This window comes from Emys orbicularis, chromosome 4 (assembly GCF_028017835.1).
Source record: "Emys orbicularis isolate rEmyOrb1 chromosome 4, rEmyOrb1.hap1, whole genome shotgun sequence".
In the NCBI taxonomy this organism is placed as follows: domain Eukaryota; kingdom Metazoa; phylum Chordata; order Testudines; family Emydidae; genus Emys; species Emys orbicularis.
Genome location: NC_088686.1, coordinates 47,950,931 through 47,960,862, shown reverse-complemented (window position 1 = coordinate 47,960,862; position 9,932 = coordinate 47,950,931).

Genomic DNA, 9,932 nt, shown 5'->3' with positions numbered 1-9,932 from the left:
TTAACATCTCTTGCTAGCTGCAACTCCAAGTGTGATTTGGCCTTCCTGATTTCACTCTTGCATGCCTGAGCGATATTTTTATACTCCTCCCTGGTCATTTGTCCAATCTTCCACTTCTTGTAAGCTTCTTTTTTGCGTTTAAGGTCAGCAAGGATTTCACTGTTAAGCCAAGCTGGTCGCCTGCCATATTTACTATTCTTTCTACACGTTGGGATGGTTTGTTCCTGCAACCACAATAAGGATTCTTTAAAATACAGCCAGCTCTCCTGGACCCCTTTGCCCTTCATGTTATTCTCCCAGGGGATCCTGCCCATCTGTTCCCTGAGAGAGTCAAAGTCTGCTTTTCTGAAGTCCAGGGTCCGTATTCTGCTGCTCTTCTTTCTTCCTTGTGTCAGGATCCTGAATTCGACCATCTCATGGTCACTGCCTCCCAGGTTCCCATCCACTTTTGCTTCCCCTACTAATTCTTCCCTGTTTGTGAGCAGCAGGTCAAGAAAAGCTCTGCCCCTAGTTGGTTCCTCCAGCACTTGCACCAGGAAATTGTCCCCTACACTTTCCAAAAACTTCCTGGATTGTCTGTGCACCGCTGTATTGCTCTCCCAGCAGATATCAGGGTGATTAAAGTCTCCCATGAGAACCAGGGCCTGCGATCTAGCAACTTCTGTTAGTTGCTGGAAGAACGCCTCGTCCACCTCATCCCCCTGGTCTGGTGGTCTATAGCAGACTCCGACCACGACATCACCCTTGTTGCTCACACTTCTCAACTTTATCCAGAGACTCTCAGGTTTTTCTTCAGTTTCATACTGGAGCTCTGAGCAGTCATACTCCTCTCTTACATACAATGCAACTCCCCCACCTTTTCTGCCCTGCCTGTCCTTCCTGAACAGTTTATATCCATCCATGACAGTACTCCAGTCATGTGAGTTATCCCACATATCATCCCGAGTCCGCCGTTTTCTCCTTCTAATCTTCACTAGCCTCTGCGAAGGAGAAACATTTGCAGCTGGTGAAGGAGAAGGGAGAGGTGGTTAAAAAAGACACATTTTAGAGAACAATGGGTACACTCTTTCACGTTAAATTTTGCTATTCACATTACACAGCACATGTGCTTTCGTTACAAGGTCGCATTTTTCCTCTTATATTGAGGGCCTGCCAGTTTGGTGTGAGAGATCACTCATGTAGTGCCAGGCAACAGAATTCGGCTTGCAGGCAGCCATGGTAAGCCACAGTCTTTTGGCTTTTTTAACCTTCTTAACATGTGGGAATGGTTTCAAACAGTAGCGCCCTCATTTCCCATACCAAGCACCCGTTGGGTTCGCCATTTAAAATGGGTTTGCAATGTAAAAGGAGGGGCCGCGGTTTCCGGGTTAACATGCAGCACAAACCCAACTCCCCCCCCCCCACACCCAATTCTCTGGGATGATCACTTCACCCCTCCCCCACACCGCGTGGCTAACAGCGGGGAACATTTCTGTTCAGCCGAGCAGGAACGGGCACCTCTGAATGTCCCCTTAATAAAATCACTCCATTTCAACCAGGTGACCGTGAATGATATCACTCTCCTGAGGATAACAAAGAGAGATAAGGAATGGATGTTGTCTGCATGCCAGCAAACACTGGGAACATACGCTGCCATGCTTTGTTATGCAATGATTCCAGACTACGTGCTACTGGCCTGGCATGGTAAAGTGTCCTACCATGGCGGACGGGATAAGGCAGCCCTCCCCAGAAACCTTTTGCAAAGGCTTTGGGAGTACATGAAGGAGAGCTTTCTGGAGATGTCCCTGGAGGATTTCTGCTCCATCCCCATACACGTTAACAGACTTTTCCAGTAGCTGTACTGGCCGCGATTGCCAGGGCAAATTAATCATTAATCATTAAACACGCTTGCTTTTAAACCATGTGTAATATTTACAAAGGTACACTCACCAGAGGTCCCTTGTGTGCCCTCAGGGTCTGGGAGCACGCCTTAGGTGAGTTTGGGGGTTACTGGTTCCAGGTCCAGGGTGATAAACATATCCTGACTGTTGGGGAAACCGGTTTCTCCGCTTCCTTGCTGTGAGCTATCTTCATTGTCTTCATCATCATCATCTTCCGCGTACCCTGAACCCGCTTCCCTGTTGTGTGATTCTCCATTGATGGAGTCAAAGCACACGGTTGGGGTAGTGGTGGCTGCACCCCCGAGAATGGCATGCAGCTCCGCGTAGAAGCGGCATGTTTGCGGCTCTGCCCCAGACCTTCCGTTTGCCTCTCTGGCTTTGTGGTAGGCTTGCCTTAGCTCCTTAATTTTCACGTGGCACTGCTGTGCGTCCCTGTTATGGCCTCTGTCCTTCATGGCCTTTGAGACTTTTTCTAATATTTTGCCATTTCGTTTACTGCTACGGAGTTCAGCTAGCACTGATTCATCTCCCCATATGGCGAGCAGATCCCATACCTCCCGTTCGGTCCATGCTGGAGCTCTTTTGCGATCCTGGGACTCCATCATGGTTACCTGTGCTGATGAGCTCTGCGTGGTCACCTGTGCTCTCCACGCTGGGCAAACAGGAAATGAAATTCAAAAGTTCGCGGGGCTTTTCCTGTCTACCTGGTCAGTGCATCTGAGTTGAGAGCGCTGTCTAGAGCGGTCACAATGAAGCACTGTGGGATAGCTCCCGGAGGCCAATAACGTTGAATTCCGTCCACACTACCCCAAATCCGATCTGCAAAGGCCGATTTTAGCGCTAATCCCCTTGTCGGAGGTGGAGTAAAGAAACCGGTTTAAAGGGCCCTTTAAGTAAAAAAAAAGGGCTTCGCCGTGTGGACGCGTCCAGGCTTAATTCGGTTTAACGTTGCTAAAGTCGACCTAAACTCGTAGTGTAGACCAGGCTTTAGAGAGCTGTGCTAGGATCTCAGTTATGGGAGATACAGTAAAGAGGAACTGGAAGCAACACTCCTGCCCTCTCAAAGTACACTGCAACTGATGATTCATAGATAGAATTGTATCAGTTAGAGAGAAGAACGAAAAGAAACAGAAGAGAAGGGGGAAGAGGGAGGACAAAGCAGGCTTTCACAATATAGACTTGGTCTGTGAAGAGGGTGGGTGCTGCGGGGACATGAGGTTTTTACGTGATTTCTTCCCCTCCAGACGCTGATTCATACATCTCTGGGATGATTTCCTAACTCAGCTCATTCCCTTCAAGTTTTTGACTGCTTCATACTGAATGAAAGCTGTCTTGCTATTGCCAGGTGGCCTAGGTCCAAAGGTCAGGTTTTACGCTGTGTGCAGGGGAGATTCATGAGGGTGTGTGTGTGTGTGTGTGTGTGTGTGTGTCCGTCCTTCTCCCAGGCCATGGAGAGGCAGTTGTATTATCCTGCTCCTTAAAACAAGGAGTACTTGTATTCAACAATTACATTATTTTATTCTTACTTAACATGCATCTAACCCAGGGGTCGGCAACCTTTCAGAAGTGGTGTGCCAAGTCTTCATTTATTCACTCTAATTTAAGGTTTCGCGTGCCAGTAATACATTTTAATGTTTTTAGAAGGTCTCTTTCTATACGTCTATAATATATAGGACCCAGGCAGTGTGAGTGCCACTGAAAATCAGCTTGCGTGTCGCCTTTGGCACGCGTGCCATAGGTTGCCTACCCCTGATCTAACCCAAGAGAAACCGGAACCTGCTCTTCACTGCAGCCCTGTGCCCTGCTGAGGCCTGCATTCCAATACAGACCTGTCTGGCCTTTGCAAATCCTTCCCCGCCAATAACAGCTGCTCCTCACAACTGTGCAAGATGCTAGGCACCTTTAGGTCAAGTCAGTGGGAATTGAGGGCATTTGGTACTGTGCAGGATCCATCCTCTTGCCTCTTACCCTTCACATACAAAGCAAAAATCTGTCCTTATCCATTCTTCAGTGGTCAAGGGCCATGTTGTTTTCATGTCTTACCCTCTACATACAATTCTGTCTCCCACCAGTAGCTACTATTCACCTACAAGTCACAATGCTGCATGTCTCCTACAACCATCTCGGTTCTTTCTTCCACAGCACCTGCTCTGCATGGGGTACTATCCCTATGCTGGTCTGCAAGGCCACAGACCTTTCCACATTAGGATCCCTCCTTAAGACCCATGTCTACTGTGATGCCTGCAAGGGATTAGCCAACTAATAATGGTTAAATAAACTATTCCCATGATCCTCTATATACACATAGCTCAAAACCCCCCTCTCTCCCAATGGAGCGAACAAGCTGCATGTCTTTCTTTACCCTGATCACTTAGCTTGTATGTTGTATGCCTTTCCCCAGCCTTTAGCATTTTTTGTTTGTTTTAGATTATAAGATTTTGGAGCGGAGACTTCCTGTGTGTCTGTTTGGTTTTTAGCATAGTTTGAGTGCTATTGTGATATAAATAATAATAAATGGTATAGCCAAGACCCGAGAAATTCAGATCTATCCCGCCACAGCTGTCAGTATAGAGATAAGAATATCACTATATTTATTATATTACTGAATGTGGGTTGGAGAGCCAGTCACGCGCATATGACTAGCTAATTATCCTGACCCCATTCATTGTATGAATACGAACCACAAGCCACAGAGTATCTCATTCTGTGAAACAGACTGGATAGTCTAGACAGGCCCTATTGCCCACAGACAAAGGAGAGGAGTTAACAGTAGAAATTTATAACTTTTTTTGTTGGAGCAGAATTCAGTTTGTTTATGGAACATCATCTTTGAATTTCCAGATACTTGTATTCCCCCCCTGAAAACTTTAAACTTAACTCTGAATTTTCTGGCTTTTCAACTTTTGTTGCTTTGTTATATAACTGGAATGTCCTGATCAGGGTCGCTTCTGATGTTGATGACAAATCTGTAGAACTTCAACTCTCTCAACACAAATGTTTCCGTATTCATTTTACCTAAATTGGGTGAGTTACAGTTACAGATTTTATTTAAAATTATATTAGAGTGTCGTTGCATCATGCAGAGGGTAAAATAGTTCCTAAATTGTTCTAAAGAACAGCCTGAGAGCCAACATGTCCCCTCTCAAAGACCCATCAAAGTATTAGGAGTTGGATAAGGCCCATAAACATGTCTATAGAACCCACAGCTGCAAACAAGTTTCACCTGCATTCTCCAAATAAATTCATTCAATAAAAACAATTAGCTAAAGAAATATCACTAGACAGCAACACTTATCCAAATATCCTACCATTAGCCATTTAAATGACTAAATCCACACAATCAATTGTGTTAATGAATGCTAATTAAAATCTAATAACCTTCAGGTTCATCTGATTATGTATAAAGGATTCATCTGCAGTGTTGTTATAGTGCATGGAATCAGGCCAGCCAGGTGTTCTAGTGGCAGCACATCAACTGTCCTGTAGCACATCTGACCTCACATTTATGACTTAGTCCTGGATTCGCTAGCTCATCTGGATCCGCAAACTCTACAGCACAGTGCACTCAAGCTCTGGAGTGGGAGAGAGAGCTTTGTGTTATCCCTCTCTAGTGACCCCTTCCTCCTGTCCAAAAAGCAGCATTAACAGTCTCTGGAAGGAGTTGAACCCAGTCAGAAAGATGGGATCTCTGCATGATAAGCTTTTAGGAGAGAAGGGGAAGACTCCATTAGAATTTTTTCTTCCCTACAAAAAGTTTCATATGGGGCTGAATCACATAAACTGAGCAATTGGGCTAAGTCACAAAAAACAGAATTCCATGAAATCAGTTTGAATATAACTGACAAACAGAGAGAGACCTCTTTTATTTAAAAGTCAATAGTATTTCAACCAAGAGCAATGCACATAAAATACACTTATGTGACTAAGCTAGACCTTTATTCTGTGCTTATCACTGTGGTATCTGGATGCTGGACACACTAAATTTTTGCAAATTATATGATTTGGAGTAATTAATTATATGAATGGAGTAAAAATCCCTGTCTTGATTATGTTCTAGCTAGATATTTATCATGTGTCATCACCACATTATATCATGGAAATTATATATTCAACAGGATATAAAAGGTGATGGGATTACCATGCCTCCTCTTGACACAACTATGGGAGACATGTTATATCTAGGTGTAGCTAGTTACTGTTTGTGCAGGGCTTTGAAGGTGTGAGGTGCTAGTTAAAGGCTGAATATTAACGCATTTTTACATTTCAAATATAGGGCTCAGGGAAGGTACCAAATCAAATGACCTGAAAACTGTAATTCTACAGCATTTTTTTTTGGTAGATCTCATAGCACTTTTACAAAGGTGGGTAAGAATTAGCATCCTTATTTTAAAGATGAGGAAACTATGACACAGGTTAATTTTACTAGCCCAGGTTCACACACACAAGCTGAAATCCTGGTCTCATTGAACTTTATGGTAGAACAGGGAATATAACTCAGGTCTACCAACTCCCATACCAGTGCTCTATCCACTGAATTCTGTTGCCTCCTTTAGAAGAGGTACAGCACCTGAATCAGCAGTGAAAACTGCCACACTATCCACTGTCAATTCCCACCGTGATGTTCCTGGGTCTGCCAAGTGAAGATGGCTAGAGCATGACATTAATCATTGCTCTCTGTTTTTAAGAGTTGCAGCGAGTGTGATTATTTTATGCCCCTTTCACAGCAGCTTATGGCTATAAATGGTCATCCTCATAGCTACATTTGTGGGGCACACTCATTAAAATTCAGCATCAGTAGCTTCATTCAGTTCACTAGCACAGTATCCTGACAGTTTAGCAAAACAGCAGGTCACTTAGCTCAGCTAGAAGCAAGAAAAGTTATACCAAGGCAGATCCTTCACACTCCACTAGGTGTCACCAGTACACATGTACACAAGCTACTTCATCACAACTTTTATAGACTGGAATAACAATAATTACAAAAAGGACAGGTCTCTTCTGCTTGTCTGTCAATGTTAGAATTAATTTTCTCTGGTTCAGGCTATGTTTTTTTTAAAAAAGTCATTCTGTGTAATATAATCATATTGGAGTGGAATTCTTATACCTAATCAAATGAAACTAAATGTTATTAGTTTGTAATTAGCATTCACTAACAAATTTGATTGTGAGGATTTAGTCTCTCACATGGTTAATAGGAAGGCATTTAGATAATTGCAGCTGTCTAGTGTCATTCCATTGCTAATTGTTTTTACTGAGTGATTCATTTCAAGGCTGCAAGTGAAACTTTGTTTTACAGTTGTGAGGGGAGGATGTTCTCATGATTAAGACATGTGTGTGATCCCCAATTACATGTGAGTTAGGTGGTCTTAATTCCATCAGTACCACCCTCTCTTGTTTACTCATATTACATGCCTTTCTTTTCTCATATGCCCACCATTCACTTTATATATCTGCATATCGTATATGTAACCCATTTGATATGGTACTCTGTCCTCCTCTTGTAGTTGCTGGGCCACAGGTAAAGGTGGATGAACTTGCTGCAGCCATAGCTAAGAGAGCTTTGTCTGTTTGCTTAAGCAGTTGAGGCTCCTGTGTTCAGATGCAGAAGTTACAGGTTCAATTTCCATGACAGTGATCTACCACTGGTTATGGCAATGCTTGTACATGTGAATAGCAATGCATTGCCTGCTTCAATGTAAATGTGTGTCATGCGGTAGGTACACCTCATTACGGGGAGTCAGCTCATGTATGGTCAAAAACAAGGGTGGCGCTGGTGCTGGCTAGATTCTATACTGGTGACCCTGACTATAAAGCGAGGTAGTATGGTCTAGTGGCCAGAGTCCCTGGGACTGCCCTCACTCTCAGCGTGGCATTGCCTGATGGCCCAAGTCAGTAGGCAGCTCTTCCTTACAGGGCTGCGTGGCCCACTGGCCAAAGTCAATATAAGTTGCTCACCTCCGTGGGATTGTGTGGGCTATTGGCCCATCGGTGAAGAGGGACGCCACCTAGGGGAGTGTGGCATCTGGGGTAGGGGGACTGGGGCCCTCCCGGCTTCTCCGAGTCCCAGCCTAGGGCCCTGGCAGGGGCGAGGGTGCTCGCTGCTGAGTCAGTGGGGATCCCCTGAAACACGCTGACCTGTTCCCTGGTTCTACAACTGGAGCAAGGTATAAGTCCCCATGGCTGCTTCCTACTCTGTCTTCCGCTGTGGTGGTCCACAGTTCCCCTCGATCTCTGGGGTCCTCGTCCGCTGCAGCTCCTGATGGCTTGGTCCCCTCTCTGTGTTCCGCAGGCAGCCTGGGATCTGTCCGGGGCTCAGCGTGCCTTGGCTCTGTGGCTGGGGGCTGTAGCAGCTCCAAGGAAAGAGCCTGCAGTCTGCTTTCTTCCCCTTCAGCAGCCTGCCCAGACTGAGCTGGGCTGCTTCTTTTTACATCCTGTCTCCAGGCTAAGCATGCCCAGCAGGGGTGGGGTGGGGGGGCGTGGCCTCCTCAGCCTGCAATGCGCAGTTAACCCTTTCTGGGCCAGGGTGGGATAGGTACACCCCATCACAGTGTACTTTTCTCAGCTGAGTCCCAAAGTATGTGACATATTTTGTATTACATAAAATGCTAAAGAATATCTTGTCGGTCTATGTATTCATAAAGTGCCCATTCATAATGAGATCTCGCTAGACAGTATAACTGCCATGGCTGGTGTTTATGTAATGCCAACAGCCTCCAGTCATAATCGGGATCAAACCTGGCACCTCTGAAGCTTAGTGTATTAGCCTGTACGGCATGAGGTAAAAAGCACATGCCTCTTAGCATGTAGCAGAGCCATCAATTTCTAACTGGGCTAGGTGCCACTAGAGGGGGACAGAGTGCCACACCAATCAGGCCTGGGTTACATTTGCACACCCAAAAGCTTGTCATCAATATTCCTTATTTTGTTTGGATACAGTGCTCAGGCCTAAGGGTTGTCCTTGATCCCTCTAGGAGGTTACAGTAATGCCTTTGGAGAATGTTCAGATTAGACTACTTCCTTCTCTCATTAATTTGCTGTTCCTTAGTGCAATAGACACAAGTCAAGGGAAAATGACAAAAATAAATGTGTTCTTAGCTCTACACAATACATTACAGGTTATAAGGTACAACCCCCTGCTAGGGGTTATTAAAAAAAGAGGCTAACTATAAACATAGAGGTAAAATGCAGTCTATAGACAATAAAAATACTTCACAAATAACATAACCAACAATGTTAATTAGACTTTATCAAGACCTCTTCCAATAAATACCTTACCTCCAGCCTCTCATAGGGATGTAGGTGACCCTGGAGATAACTTTGTTTTTTTAAACTCTTGGAAAATGCACCCTTTATCTTTCAGGAAGGAGAGGGTTATCTAAATATTTCAGCCCCCTCATAGGCTGTTCAACATCCCAACTTTCCCCATTAACATTATTTGATTTGGACATATGTTTTGGTACCAAACTTTAAAAAAATGAATAGAATTAGACATACTTGATCTTAAATATTATACATTAAGATATAAATGTTCTTTTGTATTTTGTAATGTGAAACATTAGTCAGCCCAAAGCTCAGATTCCAACACTGCATGATTCAAGACCCATGCGTCTGCTGGGCCTAAACCTCCTGCGGTTGTGCTTGCTCTGTGGTCTACCCCTCAGACTTCTAGCCCTTTCTCCTCTGCATGATGTCACCCTGTTTCATAGTCACCCTTGCAAGTCTCTCCCCTTGCTCATGCTAACTGTGAGGCTTCTTCTGAGATGGCACACTTTTTTTTTGGCAGCCTGTTGCTCATCCACATGTCACAGTTGGCTTAGCCATTGCATGATCCTCACATTGGCAATCTCACTTAGATTCTTCTGCATAACCCTTGCCCACACTTCCTCATTATACACTTTCTCCTGCTAATATATATCAAGAACCCTTCTTCAGCATCTGCTGGAAACCATTCAATCTTCTAATAAGTATCTTGGTTTGGATCCAGCTTCCTACACCACACAGCACTAACTGCTTTGTTGTAAATCCTCCCTTGGATTTTATTATGCACATGAT